Source organism: Cupressus sempervirens, chromosome 5 (assembly GCF_028749045.1).
Source record: "Cupressus sempervirens isolate cs-2001-9-10 chromosome 5, ASM2874904v1, whole genome shotgun sequence".
In the NCBI taxonomy this organism is placed as follows: Eukaryota; Viridiplantae; Streptophyta; class Pinopsida; order Cupressales; family Cupressaceae; genus Cupressus; species Cupressus sempervirens.
Window position 1 is genome coordinate 554,067,213 of NC_143122.1, and position 16,837 is coordinate 554,084,049.

At 36.3% G+C, this 16,837-nt stretch overlaps 1 long non-coding RNA gene across 1 annotated transcript in view; it reads left to right on the top strand.

The window, feature by feature from the left end:
- LOC149557133 (uncharacterized) overlaps nt 1-15,877 on the top strand; it is a 34,934-nt gene extending 19,057 nt beyond the window's left edge. The window contains exons 2-9 of the long non-coding RNA XR_016352386.1: nt 14,077-14,241; nt 14,332-14,392; nt 14,528-14,797; nt 14,899-14,995; nt 15,075-15,209; nt 15,313-15,363; nt 15,458-15,538; nt 15,669-15,877. This is a non-coding gene — a long non-coding RNA (uncharacterized LOC149557133). The remainder of the gene's footprint in view (nt 1-14,076; nt 14,242-14,331; nt 14,393-14,527; nt 14,798-14,898; nt 14,996-15,074; nt 15,210-15,312; nt 15,364-15,457; nt 15,539-15,668) is intronic.
- Nucleotides 15,878-16,837: the final 960 nt, after the last annotated feature.

Genomic DNA, 16,837 nt, shown 5'->3' on the forward strand with positions numbered 1-16,837 from the left:
ATTATTATTATACATTGACAAAATTTGCTGGTTTGGAATGTGATTAAGGTTGTTTGGAGGGACATAACAATAGAACATTAGTTATTATCAGACCCTTTAAAGAATGATTTTTCCTCACAAAAGACTTTTATTATACCTTAACAACATTTGTTGCTTCAGATTGTGTATAAGGTTGTTTAGAGGACCTAACTCTCAGTGATGGGTATGAATGGAAACCTGTGAATTGATATGTTCCTTGCAACCTGAAGCTATCTGTAATGGTGAGTCTATTAAAGGTTGATGATCAACATTAGAAAGAGTAATATATGTTTGGAGGCACTCAGACTTGCACCTTAAAGAGTGATTGTACAAATATGTGAGTTTTTGGTGATAGGTGGAATTGTAAGCATCTATACCCTTATACTTGATTGTTTGAACCATAGTACAAATTTTAGTTCTTTGCCACTTATTGATGAGGCAAAAAATAGAATTCTCGATGAATATTGGAGAGAAGTTGGCAACTTCTTGAGAAAATATTGAGAAATTTGAAAATACTTAAATTGAATTAAAAGTGCAGATTTGTCTTTCCATTTTAACCCACATGTTGTTATGAAAACATTATTAATTACATTGACAAGCTGCATTTTGGATTTCTAATGCAACATTTTGGAGCATTTCAGATTTCTAGTACAACCCTAAACTCGAACTGCCAGGAGTATTTCGAGCATACATTGTAGCATTTCATTGCAACATTTCAAGCATACATTGCAACATTTTGAGCATACATTGCAGTACTTCGGCACTATTAAAGGTATTCAATCATTGGGGAAGCCCTAATTTGATACTTGGTAATGTATAAACAAAATTTGGACTTGAACAAAACAAAATTACCTTTGTTTAAGAAAAATTTAAACTCTCATTTGAAGATTTGATAAAGAGTTGAAAAATAGGTTAAAAATTTTTGCTAACTTTATGATTTTAGGAAATTATATATTATTTGGGAGTTTCATTGATAGATATGCACTTGTGAACTTGTTTTTCAAATTATGAGTAAATATTATGGTTACCTTTTGTTTTTTCTTTATTTTCGAGTAGTTGATGTTATTCAGGGTGATCTTATGCTTGATAATGGTATACTGAGAATTATATTTGTCAGATTCAGAAAAGATGTGAATTTATATTCTAGTGTTGATGTTAATCTTGATACATTTTTTCTTTACAATAGGATATTGTTGAATATGCTACATGGTTTTGAATTTATATCTTCTATTGCCACTCAACCATTAAATTTCATACTAATTGTCACCTTAGTTACACACAAATTGTGCCTACCTCTTTTCCATGAGAATAATGATAGTTCCAAAAATAGTTCAAACTTAAAAGAGTTCAAGAGTCATCAACAATTTAGAAGAAACAAGAAGTGGTGTCGAAGGATAAATAGGAAATAATAGTAACTCTATTTTTTTTACAATCAAAACATGTTTCTTGGCTCCTCCATCAATGTCCAATATTAAGGACTATAGATGAGTCAAAAGAGGTAGAATTGGAATAAGGAGAACCTAGTAGTAGGAGAGAAAAATCTTTGGTTTTGCATGAAAGAGAAATGAGCTCTAAAAATGCAAAGAAGAAGATATAGGAGAAGATAAAAAAACCAAAAGGTATCTTGCTGGATACTCAACTGGAAACCCTTTCACCTAGACATGTTGAGGAAATAAATGAGTTTGATTCTATCATACCCTCAATATCAATAGTTATTTAAGAAATTCATTTAGAGGGCATATCTCATATCAAGAATCCCTATTTTATTTCCTAACTAGCCACTATTTTTGTATCTAACTCATATTTGTCTATGGAAAGAGTGATGCCACAAACTCCTACTGAAGTTACATGATGTAGAGAGAGAGAGGACAATAGAGGTGGTGAATATGTGACAACAATTCAAAAAAATGGTCATTTAACAAAGCAACTATAACTTATATTTATCCCTAACTATGAAACTTTCAACAGTCTTCTAATATGACTCCAAAAAAAAAAAAATCAACTCAAAATGACCCTAAGGTCTCTGCAACTATCAAAGCCCCAATTTGGTCTTTGACAAGCCCTTAAGGCTAGGGCCTCCTCAATGTACCCTCTCCAAGCACTTCTAGGCTTAACCAATGATTTCTAGGGCCTCCTCCATGTACCCTTTCCAAGCATCGCCTTAAGGAATCCTTCCACAAATTAAGTCCTTCAACATAAAAATCAACTTCTCGAGGTGATCACTTGTAATATTTACTTAATTCTTGCAATTATAAGGTTAGTTTATCATAATACAAGTCATGGATTCATCCCAAGTCACAATAATCACATTTTAGGGATGAATCCTTAATTCATGTTTCCAAATCAATGTAAACCCCAACACCTGTAATAGACCAGTCAATATAATTTGCTAAAAAATGATATAAGGAAGATGAATGTGCTTCAAAATGATCAAATGCAATATTCTTGAGCTATAGAAATGATTTAGAATCAACAACGCATCAAATGGATACCAAGAATGCAAGAAAACCTTAAATTTTTTTATTGCATTCTTCCTCACAGTCCGTACCATCCCCATTTTCTAGGCATTAAAGGTTGTTTATAATATTATTCCCAACTTCCATAACTAACTCCAAGTGGTTATAAGTGTTTATAATTTTTTTTAGGCCTTAAAACTCATTTTCCCTCCAATTTGCATATAACCATTAATATTTATTTTTTTTGAATTTCTAACTATTGTTTTTTTTTTTCTCATTCTAACTTATCAATATTTATTCTAATTTTTTCCTAGGACCTAATTGACCCATAAAATCAATCTAGATTCCTATTTGGAACTATTGGCCACCCATACAATATGTTGATTCTAAGTCCTTACTAGGACTTCTAGGACATTTAACTTTTAAATCAAATTGATTATTACAAATTGCCATTATTGGCTTCAATATTTCCCAATTAAAATTCAAACATGATTTTGATCCTCTGATTCCATTTGGTTTTAGGTGATTGGATAGATGCTTGTATGTAGCAAGTGCAATATGTAGAGGTAGAGTTATGGAAGGTCAACTAAGTATTTGTTTCTTTTCATTTTTTTAATTTCTTTATCTCCTTATCAATCTATATCTCTATCTATACCTCTTTCTATCTATCTTTCTTTAATATTCATTTCTATATGTATCTTCCTCTTACTACTCCATTTGCAGTTTGCAAATAAATCATCCTTCTTCCACCAACGAGTCATTCCATTCAAGAAAGACCATGTCTAATGATATCAATGCACAAAAAAATAGGGAGACAATTGCTAGACTATGGTCTAACTTAAAAAGAAAAGGTGATGGAAAATGTTATTGTCCTTGCAAAAATTGTAAGGGCTTAAAGACTTGAAGATATCTAATCAAAATAGCTGAGGAACATTGTAGGCAACATGGTCACATTGAAGGGAGAAACAAATATCATCCATTGGTATGTATTTTAATAGTTTATAAATTACATAAGACATGATTTGATGATGACATCATGGTCATGGCTAATATAAGGTCATCATTTTCATATAGGTCAACATCCCTGAGTTTCATGTTATGGACCATGACAATTCAGAGAATGCAAATTTCCAAATGAGGGAACATGGAGGTGTGAATATTGAAGTAGAAGGTGATGATACCATGGAAGAAGACCACAATGATGAAGATCACAATGATCAAGATGATGATGATGATGATGATGTTGACACAGAGCTTGATGTACCTATACTTAAGAAGGCAAATGAGTCCCTATATGAAGGCTTCAAAAAAACTCTTCTTGCCGCTATATTGTTGTTGGTGAACTTGAATGTTATGAATGGTTTATCCAATGTAGCAATGACATGTATGTTAAGGTATGTCATCTTCTTTCATTATTTTACTTGTAGTTCCCTTACAATTAACATTGGGCTTGTCCCTTTGGTGAAATGGTGGGGCTTCTTGCCTGTAAGGCCTACAACCAAGGTTCAAGTTCCGACAGGGCCATTCTCTACTATGGATCTTAATTGAGAATCTTTTTCCATTGACCCTTGGTGAAATAGTGGGGCTTCTTGCATGTAGTGCTTACAACCAAGGGTTAATAAATATTAAAGAAGATGGGGAAAAAGGGGAGCAAGTAGGGGAGTGATCAAGAAGTGCATGTTCAAATTTCAAACCTGGCGCCAATAGGAAATCTCAGGGAGGTGGATCTTAGAATCCAGGTACGTAGGATGGAATCCAAGCTGATTGTGGAGAGGTAGAGTTTGGGGATGGGGACCCACGTGTAGCTAGTGGTAAGGGGAGTAGACTAGGGAGTGGGAAGGGGAGAGATTGAGAAGTGCTTGTTCAATTTTCAAACCTGGTGCTAGGCGAGAAATCTCAGGGAGGTGGATCTCAGAATCTAGGCACATAGGAAGGTACCTAGGCTGACTGTGGAGAGGAGGAGTTTGGGGATGGGGTCCCATGTGATGTCGATGGTACCTAACATGTGCTAGATTCATTATCCAAGGTGGATAGACTAGAGAATCTCCCAGTGAAATGGGCCTCACTCTTTGGTGTTAAGCCTTCAGGTAAGTCCTCTTTCCCTCTGGTTAAGGTTGTGTCAAGTCTGGAAAAGGGATCGTGCATGATTACCATTCTAGATGAAATTGTTGACCACAACATAGCTATGATGGCTGCCACACTTGTGGGGAAGTTTATGGGTCAGAGACCAAACATCAATGTTTTTCGGTCCTTTACAATGAAGAAATGGAGTTTGAAAGGGTAGGTTAGTGTTACTGCTATGGCTAAGGGGTTTCTTTCTGTTGAATTCACCTGTAAAGAGGATATGGTTGACATCCTGTGTAAAGGACCCTAGACCATTGGAAGAGCTACCCTAGTGTTGCAAAAATGGTCCTCCAAACTAAATTTAAATGAATTATTCTTTCAGCAAGTGCCAGTATGGGTTAGACTCCCTAAGCTGCCCTTGGAATTATGGAGTGAGGATGTGTTTATGGGTGTGGCCAGTTCTTTTGGAGAGCTTCTCTCCATAGATCCAACTATTTCTTCTAAGAGTAGGATGACCTATGCAAGGATCTGTATAGGTGTTAGGGAAGGGGATGATTTGCCTGAAGTGGTGTGCTTTCAGTCCAAACTTGGCACTCATATTTAGAAGTTGGATTATGAGAGTGTCCCATTTGGATGTTATCATTGTTTTAAGATAGGTCATAAACCTTAGTTAAGAAGAAGAATCCCTCTATGGCTTCTCTTATTAGGGTCAAGAAAGTATAGAGAAAAAAGACCACCATCCAGGGCCAAAAGGGTCCACTTTTGGAAAATATTAAGGTGGTAGAAGATTCAATGAAGGTAAATGAAATGCTACCTTTTGAATCAACTTTGTCTCAGGGCATAGATGATAAGATGGGTCCTCGTGCTAAGCTGTCAAAGCCTGCCCTGATCTCCTCTCTTGTCATTAGGGAGAAGAAAACTATTGTTCAACCCCAACTAATAGAGGGTGCTCTAGTAGAGGGAAGGTTGGATTCTAGAGTTGAGGAAGGCAAGAAAGCCCCACAATAGGTTGCTTAGGTGGTGGTGCTATTAAGGTCTCCACTTTCTGAGGGTAGGCTAGCCCCAGCTCCCATAGAGGTGGACAATGATAGAGTTAATAGGGATATTATCATCTATCAAGACCCAGAGGAAAATCTTGTCTCCTCTTTAGCTGGAGGGACCAACACAGGAAAGTTGGATGTTTTGGTTAAGGAACTAGACCAGTGGGAGGTTCTTCCAACCAACCCTAAGACTGCCCTCAAGGCTTCTAGATCATTGAATTTTGGCATGAAGGGTGAAGTTATTCTTTCCCCAAATCCTAGGAAGAAAAATGTTAGAGGACCTTCTCAGGCCTCTTTGGTGGAGACTAGAAGTAGCTACAAATTGGATGTGGGCTCAGCGGCCAAAAGAGGCAAAAAATTTGAGAAGGAAGCCAGAGAGGAGGAGACCAGAAGAAGCTTGGCGAATGGATGCCAAAGAACTCTTTAGGAGTGTTCCAAGAATTAATCATGAAGATCATATCATGGAATATTAGGGTCCTTAATGAAGCCCATAAACAAGAAATTATTAGGAACCTAATCAGAGATCAGAGACTAGACATCTTGATGATCCAAGAAACTAAGATGAAAAAGGATTTTTTGGGGAAGATTAAGTTTAGCAACTTGATGAGTGGGGAGGCTTTAGACTTTGATGGTGCCTTTGGGGGTCTGCTGACCCTTTTTAATACCAAAATTTTTAGAATGGAAGTGGTCTACAATGATGGTAATATTCTTTTGTGGAAAGTTTTTCATTTCCCTTCCAATGAATGCTGGTTCCCGATGAACTTATATGCTCCTAACAATAAGAGAGAAAGAAAGAATTACTGGACTAGAGTTCGAAGTCTAGTGTAGAGCAGCAACTTAAAGAAAGGAATTATTATGGGTGACTTTAACACTCTACTGTTGAATGAGGAGAAGAAGGGAGGTCTGCCTCCAGATTGGGAAAGCAAAATTGACCTTGCAAACTTCATTAATGGTTTGGATTTTTTGGATATGGACCTCATGGGAGGTGCCTTTACATGGTCAAATAAATGCATTGGTTAGGTCCATATTTAGGTTAGACTGGACAGAGCTCTTATCGATCTTGATTGGCTGAAGACCTCCTCTTACAAATTAGCTATTTTTCCCAGAGTGGGTTCTAACCACTCCCCTATTTCCCTTTCAGTTGTTCCTATAGGTCCCAAAAGGCCTCCCCCTTTTCATTTTGAAAAAATGTGGACCTCCCACCTTGACCTTTTAGACAAGATTAAGCTCTGGTGGAGTATTGATGTGGAAGGCAGAACTATGTACAGGGTAGCAAGAAAACTTAGCAATGTTAAAAGGATAGTTAAAGCTTGGAACAAGTCTGATTTTGGCCATATATTCTTTGAGAAGGAAGTCCTAATCGATAATATTTCTGCTATCCAAACCTCAATTTAGGAGGAAGGGTATGAAAAGTTAAATAGGGAGGTTGAGTTGTCTATCCTATCAGATTTACACAACATTATCATTAAAGAGGAGAAGTTCTAGAGACAAAGATCAAGGGTAAACTGGCTAAAAGAGGGAGATCAGAAAATGAAGTTTTTTCATCTCACTACTCTAAAACATCGTGCAAACAACAAAATCATAGGTTTAAAGAAAGGACAGGGATTGTTGGCCAAAGATGAGGAAATATCAATTGAGGCAGTTTCTTTTTTCTCTTCCCTATTGTCTTGGGATCCTTTTCTTTCCAAAGTGGATCAGAATGACATTATCTCTTGTATCCCTAAGGTCATCCTTCCTCATCATAATAAACTACTTTGAGCCATTCCCTCTTAGTCAGAAGTTAAAGAAGCTCTTTTCTCTCTACCAACAGATAAATCCCTTGGCCCTAATGGCTTTCTGTATTTCTTTTTCCAATTGTTTTGGCCTATTTTGAGGAAGGATGTGGTTTAGGCTGTTTAGGAATTCTTTGGGGCTAGAAGCATTCTTAAGGAGATTAACTCAACTTTTTTAGTTCTCATTCCTAAAATTCCTAGAGCCAATTCCTTGGACAAGTTTAGACCAATTAGTCTTTGCAATTCTTTTTATAAGATTATTTCAAAGGTTCTTACTTCCAGGCTACTCAAACTCCTCCCTCTAATTATTTCTCATCAGCAAATTGGTTTTGTCCCGAGTAGACAAATTTGAGACTCCATAATGATGGTGCATGAAGTGATTCACTCCATGGAAGCTGGAAAAAGAGAAGGGATGTTACTTGAACTGGACCTTTCTGAAGCCTATGACAGGGTGGACTGGTCTTTCTTGGATAGAGTGCTTAAGGCTTTTGGGTTTGATGACAAAACTTGTAAGCTAATATCTTAGCTGGTGTCTACTTCATCTCTTGCAGTTTTAGTCAATGGATCCCCCTCTAATTTTTTCAAACCCTCTCATGGCCTTCGTCAGGGGGATTCTCTTTCACCTATTCTCTTCATTATCTTGGTGGAATGTTTAGGAAAACTTATTGAGAAGAATAAGAAGGAAGGGAGAATCAAAGGTTTTAAACCTTCTTCTAAAAGTGTCCCTTTTTCACATCAGCAATTTTTTGATGATACCATAATGGGAGGGGAGGCTTTGTTAAGGAGGCTAAGGCTATGAAGGACATCTTGGATATCTACTCCAAAGGGTTGGGGTAGCTCATCAACTGGGATAAAAGCTCTATTTTCTTTATCAACACCCCTGAGGATAGACATAAGAAAATCTCCAAAATTTTGGGATGCAGTGTGGGGAAGCTTCCCTCTACCTATCTTGGGCTTCCTTTGGGCATGAATCCTCTTAATTCTTTCTGGAATGGCATTATGGATAGATTTAGTAAGAAGTTGGTTGGTTGGAAAGGGGCCTCTCTTACCCAAGATGGAAAATGCCAACTAGTTAAATCCACCCTTTAGAACTTTTCTGTCTATGCTTTGAGCCTCTTTGTGATCCCTGTGAAATTTTCTGAGAGAATGGAAAAAATTTAGAGAGACTTCTTATGGATGAGGGCTGAAAAGAATAAAAGGTATCATCTTGTTACTTGGGAAAAAGTTTGCCTCCCAAAGAAATATGGGGGTCTAGGCATCAAGAAGCTAACTCACCTCAACAAGGCTCTTTTGGCTAAGCAAATATAGCATATCTTCAGTAGCATAGGGGAATGGAGAGACATTATGGAAAAAAAGTATATTAAGAGACCCTCTAAATAGTTTACCCTCTTTTGCAAAGATATCCCATGAGGATCTGCTATTTGGAATGGTTTTTTAAAAGCTAGGGACCTAGCTAATTCTAGAGTATCTTGGAAACTGAGAAATGGGAGGATATCTAGTTCTGGTTTGATAGTTTTCTCATTCAGGGCCCCCTTATGAACAACCCCAGCTATGAGGTCTGGATGAAAGACTGCATCAACGATTTTGGGCAGAAAGTTAGTAACTATAGGAATGACTAGGGATGGATAGACCTTTTCGTCATCTCTGAAGATCTTAACGCTATTATGATTATGCTTAACTCTATGGCCCTAAATAACAACAGGGATGAATTGGTCTAGGGAGATAATGCCAATGGGCAATATATTGTCGCCTCTAGGTACTCGACCCTTTGGAGATTAAAAGAGATTCCTCCTTGGTCAAGGGCTTGGATTCCTAGCCTCATTCCAAAAATTAATATGTTCTATTGGCTAGCTCTATAGGAAAATATCCTTACCTAGGATAACCTCATTAAAAGAGATCATATTATGCCTAGTAGATGTGTGTTATGTAAAGATCAGACAGATACTGGCAATCATTTGTTCATTCATTGCTCTTTCTCCAGGGAGGTTTGGGTTTTCCTGACCTAGGACTTGGGCTTTTGCTGGTGTGTGCCTTTTAACCTCCTGGATCTCTTCTTTCAATGGAAGTGTATGTTCAATAGGTCTCAACTTCAAGAATTAAGTTCCTGGATCCTGCCTCATTTCTATTGGAGCATCTGGAAGGAGAGAAATAAAAGAATCTTCAGAGATAAAGAGGAGCTAGCTATAGTGATAGGAAAGAAAATATTTGTTAACATAAAGGAAAACTATTCAGTTAGGAAAGGAGGAGATATTGAATTAGGTGGCAAAAAAAAGAGAAGGCAAAGGACAAAAAGATGAAAAGATAGGAAGCCAAATGGCTTCTCCCCCCGGAAGGTTGGCATAAAGCCAACTTGGACGAAGTGTCCAAGGGAAATCCTGGCTCCTCGAGAAGTAGAGGTATAATAAGGAATGAAAATGGAGATGGTATTGTAGCTTTTTCCCTCTCACTAGGTTATCAAACCAACCACTTTATGGAAGTGAATGCTGTGTGTAATGCTATCAAACTGGCTTTTGAAATTGGAGTTACTAATCTTTGGCTTGAAGGGGATTCGAACAACATTATAAAATGTATTAATGACAACTCTCAACCATCATGGTCGATTGTGAATCTTATTGATGAGACTCGTGAGACTCTTGCCAAATTCAGTAGAGTCCACGTTACTCATATTTTCTAGGAAGCTAACCTAGTTGCTGACAAGTTTGCAAATATTTGGGTTGGTGCAAGCCAAATTATGACATGGCATCCCATAAATACTTTGCTGGTAGATGTTAAAAGCATGATTGATCTAGACAAGATCTAAGGAAGTACGAAGAAGATCAATTTTTAATTATGAGTATGAATGGATTAAGGGGAAAGGGTACTTCTCAAAAAGTTAGCATGGGAAATTGTAATTGCTGCAATTTATTATAAACTAGTCGACACGCTTTGTGGGTTGTTTATTACATTTACAATAGGAGCAAAAGATAGGTTAATTCTTTCTGCATTCTACTTATTCAAAGAGGATCCAATCTTTTGCAGTGCGAGGTGCATATGAGAATTGAGGGTGCGCAGAGTGCAGATATGGTTGGCGAAAGGTGTAGAAAGGAGCCAGTGGACGAAATTGAGAAATGGATGAGTAGGGACAAAGTTTGGGAGTAGCTGGATTAGGGTGGGATTACTAGATACATTACAAAATTGCATTTCTTTGATCAAGAGGTGACCAATAGTATGATTGGTTCATGGAAGGATGGTAGAGTGAAGGTGAATGAGGTTTCTTTCATGATCACTAAGGAGGTCATTTCGACCATTGCTGAAATCCTAATTGAGGGTTTTAAGTTTTTTGGGACAAGAAGCTCTTGGCTAATGCTGTGTGAGATTTTGTTAAGGATGAGAAGGAACTAAAAGCCCTAAAGAAGATTGACACTTACTATGTTTCTGATACCATGAAGAAATTGTGGAGGTATGTTCTGAGAGTTGTTATAGAGTATATTAATTTGGACCCTAGGTTTGATAGGGCTCGTACCCACCACTTTGTTCTTTTGAATCATTTTTGGTGCAACTGTAAAATTTATTTTCCTTTTTACTTGTTAACTTCTTGAGCAAGGTGGTGGTTAGCTTCAAAAAGAAGCCTATTGATAACCCTGCGTTGCATGAGGGGCTCCTGTTGTTTATTTATGAGCATTTTAAGGCTAAGAATATAAGCAAGGCTCCCCCTTAGACTGAGAATGTGACATCTGGAAGCTCCAACTACTCTTTAGACTTGGATGACATTTAGAGCTTTAGCTCTGAGGATGACGTGATTTCATCTGCTGATAAAAAAGTCACCAATTAGGTCAAGAACTCACCTTCCTCCATCACCCCCAGTAGAAAAAGCCTTAGGGATCATGGGCAAAAGAATCCTTTGAAAGATGTGAAGGATGAAAGTGATGAGGAGGAGGATGTGGAGATGAAAGAGGAGGAAATGGAGATGCAGGAGGAAATTAAGGATGATTGGGGAGGGAAGAAAAGCAAGAGGGAGGGTCTGGAGGATGAGATTATGCAGCAAGAACGGGACATGTCTTCGCTGCCTCTTTCACCTATCCATACTCATGCACAACCTGAGGAACAAGATTTGGATTTTGAGATCGAGGGTGGGGAGGTGTAGGTAAATAACAGGAGGAAAGCTTGGAAAAACTTTAAAGTTAAGACCTCAAAAATGGGCATTTTAGAGAGGCCATGATCCCACAGGTCCTTGTGGATAACCGAGAAGAGACAAGGCTTGAAGAACTCATTGACCTGACGATTGTGGCTATTTAGGAAAAAGCTAGGGAAATCAAGCTGAATCTCTTGAACAATGCCTGCAATAGCATGATTGATAACTTTAGATCAATCAAGTGGCTTTTCCATGAGCTGGAGGAGGTCAAAGAGTAGGTGGGTCATAATGACAATGGTGAGAGGCTTAGTTTGGCAGAGAGAAGGATTAACACCCTCAAAATCTACAATCATAATATCTCGAATCAGATGATTTTGATGCTAAGCTCCATTAACAGCAACATCATATCTTTAACGGGCTAGATCAAAGACAAAGTTATGAAGGATGATGAGGATTGTAAAGATAGGGAAGAAGCCAAAATGGGGGTCGACACCACAAAGGACAACATCAACAATGGTCAGGACCAGGAGGATCAAAGGGCCCACCAACAAGAGGCTGAGGAGAACAAGATGGCCTATGAGGCAGCTTAGGTCATGCAAGACCTGGAGAGAAAGAATGAGGACTAATCCTCTACCTATTCTTTTGTTTCTTTCTGTGCCTTTTTTTTGGCTTTTTGTAAGGGCTTTTTCCGTAGTCATTTCTTGCTATTTTTGTTCTTGGCCTTTTCTTTGGTTTTTGTCTGTTGGTCAGGCCTTGTGCTTATTTTCAGCCTTTGAACTAGAACTTTTTTGGCTGGGCTTTTCACGCTTATTGTCAGCCTTATTAATGTTTTAACTCTTGGGTTTTAGGTTCCCTGTAAAACCTATTTATCTAATAAAAAATATTGGGTTTGTGTATCAATTAATATTCTTGAAATTAACAAATTATATTTTTGGTCATAGGTTGATAGGTGAGAGTTTGTTACCACCATCAAACATTCTACCTCGCTCGTACTGAGAATTATCTGACATCATGAAAGATATTGGAATGGAGTATCAAACAATACATGCATGTCCAAATGATCATATTATATATCATAAATAACATGAATTTGCAACACAATGCCCTTTTTGTCATACTAGTAGATATCAATCAGATCGATTAACAAAAAAGGTGCCTTGCAAGGTTCTTTGGTATATTCTCATTATTCCATTTCTGCAACAATTATTCAAGTGCAATAGCTTGGCACAATTTATCCATTACCATGCACGCAATAGAAGTCAAGATGACATTATGCGAATGCCTGCAGATGGTTTAACATTTAAGGAAATAGAGGAAAAATGGCCACACTTTAAAGAAGAACCTCATAATCTCAAGCTTTCATTGGCAGTAGATGGTGTTAATTCTTTTGGAGAGATGAGATCTATTTACTCGGTGTGGCCTATTTTTGTTATCAACAATAACATACCTCCTTGGTTGTCCATAAAGAGAGAGTACATAATGTTGACACTGATTGTTCCAGGTATTTTTTGATTTAATGGTCATCTAAATTAATTTATTATTACTAATCCATCAAAATGGTCATAATAATTATGTAATGTTTTTATTCATTCAACTAGGTAAGTACTAAGTTAAAGATATCAATGTATATATTGAACCCCTTATTAATGAGTTGATGGTGTTATGGAATGAGGTTACTATGTATGATATCTATAGACCAATAGGAGAAAGACAATTTCAATTTCATGCAATGCTTGTATGGACAATACATGATGCCCCTGGGCTAACACATTTTTGTGGTATGTTCTCTTCTTAACACCTCTTTTTTGGTATGTTATAGTGACAACACAAAGTTAACACATTTAATCCAATTATACACGATCTTGTAGGTCTTCAAAAAAAGGGAAAATTTGCATTTCTAGTTTGTGGTCCAAAGATGAAATCTCATCATTCAAAAAGTTTAAGAAAGTAGTTGTTCGATGAGAATAGACATTTTCTACACAAAAATCATAAGTACCGAATTACCAAAAAATATCTTTTCAATGGAAAAGAAGAGACTACGTCAAAGCCACAGAGAATGACACCTCACCTATGGAAGTTGGCATACAATAAAATAAATCATCCAGGTAATGTCATTCCATCTGATGGTTTTTGTTTCAAATTTATATTTTGATATTCATTTAATCCAATTATACACGATCTTGTAGGTCTTCAGACAAAGGGAAAATTTGCATGTCCAGTTTGTGGTCCAAAGATGAAATCTTGTCATTCAAAAAGTTTAAGAAAGTAGGTGTTCAATGAGAATAGACATTTCCTACATAGAAATCATAAGTACTAAATTACTAAAAAATATCTTTTCAATGGAAAAGAAGAGACTACGTGAAAGCCATAGAGAATGACACCTCACCTATGGAAGTTGGCATACAATAAAATAAATCATCGAGATAATGTCATTCCATCTGATGGTTTTTGTTTCAAATTTATATTTTGATATTGTGTTTTGTTTACTGATGATTTAATTGATGCTTGTGAAGGTCATTAAGACATCAATGACCAACTTCTAAAAGGACTAACAATTTATCCTACACAATTTACTAGAAGATGCATCACATACTAGATTATTTTTTTTGTGGTAGGAGATGAACCATCTACTATGCTAGATACAGATCATAGTGCATGTATTGGTGATAATTCACCATGATTTCCTAGAGCTACCTATGCTTCTAACATAGGAGCTATGCAGATGTCGTTGTTGATTGACAATGATGAATTGATGCCTTTAAAATGTCCTAAGATTCCAGGTACTTTAAATAATTTTTTTTAATATTGTAATATGCATTTACCTATTCATAAGAAGCTTTGGATTGATTATCTCATGACATTTTTTGCAGGAATTTATAAGATTCTTTATGACCTCACACTGTAAACATTCGAGCCCACCATACGTACAAGGTGGAACATCATAAGTGAACTAATTTTATCCCACTATTTTTTTTTCATATCATTAATTGGTGCAACATTTTTTCTTTCATTTGGGTCTTTTCTTTTACTAGCTATATCTAACAATTTTGTGTTTTTTCTTAAAAGGTGGAACTTTCAAGATAAAAAATTAAAAGTTTAGCTCATCAAAGATTTAGAGCATGAGTTTGGTATTAATATTTTTGATCATAAGAAAATGTTACAAAAAGCTTGCAAACATCTTAAGGTCATGAGGGACTCATATAGAAAGAGTCTCATCCTAAACCCAAAGTATGAGTGTCCTCCCTTTATTACAGTGAGGGAATGGAATAAGTTCATTTTGGATGCAAAGGAAAAAGGGGATGGTCGAAGACAAATTACACCAACAAGTGTGAGAAGGTATGCAATAGTATTAACTATTAGTACATTAATGTAATAATGCACTAATTAGTACTGCTATCTATATTTTTTTCATCTAACATATTTCAAACTTTTCATAGGTTGCAGGACACATCAAAGGCAACAAAGGCCAGACTGGAAAAGGTTGGGTAGCACAGACTTGGCTCTGGAGGATATTCTAAAATCAAAGCACAAGTTGTAAGTAGTAGTAAATGAGTTGTAGAGAAAAATTATTTATAAAATGAAAATAATTTTGTTAATTAATAAAAAAATGTAGGGCATTGATTTTAATCTAGAGGCCATGGAAGAACACAAAAGAATTGCCTTCATGCAAGGCTATGCAGCTGTGGTTGAATGCCTATGTCAAGTTTCCATTGCCTCAACTGAACAGTCTCTTGCATCATGTGCATAGGTAAATATGCCAAAAAATATATTAGAAATTGAATACTTGAGAAACAATCTATTTGATAATAATGTGTATGACATTGCAATGCAACATGTTAATCGTGACACAGATCATATGCTGCATCATGAAGCCCCTAATGTGCATCGTATTGTCCATGGAGGTGCTCATTTTCTATTTAAAATTAATTATGTAATTATTAATACAATTTGACATCTTGAATTGAACTTGGTGTAACCTTTTTGTGTATATTTTAGAGGATATAGAATCATGTTGTGCTGAACGAGTGCCAGAGGATGTTCAAACTGATCAATAGGAAGCTCATGTTGCACATTCGGGTAAAGAAAATCTATGTTTTGTTCTTTTAAATTAATTTTTTGATTTATAGTTCTTTTACTTAAATAAAAGCTTGTAATTCACTAATATAAAATGGTGTGAATTTAACTCATGAAGTACTTGTTATTGCAGCAAACCCCCCTTTGGTGCAGTGGCCTCATGTTCCTCAAGAGATGAGGAGGAGACATGCATTGCAATTATAACCAATATAGGAGGGGGATGATGAGGATATTGATATTCCTCTTAGAAATTTCATGAAAAAAAAATAGCAAGAAAGCCAAAAAGAAATGATTGTTGTGTGTTAATGAATTTTATGTGTTAATGACTTATTCATGAATGTTGCGTGTTAATGAATTATTCATGAATGGGTTACTCATGAATGTTGCGTGTTAATGAATTATTCAAAAATGTCGCGTGTTAATGAATGTTATCATGTGATTATAATGATTGACTATTATATTTCAAAAATGGATGAATGAATGAATGTTATTAAATGCTATTGGGGAATTTAGAGTGATGTTAACGAGGGGGAGGGGCCAAATGACCAATTAGCAAGTCCAAATGAAGTTCTTCGTTACAGGTACCTTTTTAGTTTTTAAAGCACAATGTCATGTTTTAATATTGTTTAGTTTTTTTCTTAAGTCAAAATATTCTTTTACTATAAGAACATAATTTATGACCATTTTAGTAACTATTCTAACATCATTTTATGAAAAATCTTGTTTTGGAAAAGATGGCAATAAGTGGTGCTGTCTATTCCTTGGGAGATTGGATTGCATAGGTCTATATCTCAAAATCATTTGCATGTGGTAGAAATGCATACTTACAACCATTTCATTCTACATTTAAAAAAATTGATGACACTCTAGATACAAAATAATGCTAACTATGGAGATAAGCATTCATAAACAAGATGGTGAGAAAGATAAGTATTCATAAACAAGGTGGTGAGAAAGTGAGTATTATGGGTGAGTAGTACTCTCTAATCACATGTTTTCTACTTCTTCAAAGATTGGGTTTTTATACTCTTATGGTCTAATTGGTACATTTTTGTGTTTGTAGGATGGAGAAAGTAGACATTAAGTTTGCAAGTAGCCAGTTCAAGATTGTCAGCATAGTGTTGTGTGTGTCTGAAGCCATGGCCATGAGCTTCCTACATGGTCCTGCTATAAGCCAGCTTTGGCCTTCATCAGACCCTCCCTCAGAAAATCTCAATTCCCTAACTTTCTACATGAGGGGAATCCAGACAAAACTATCACTAGATTTATTTACCTCTTAATATTTCTGACAATCATGTCATC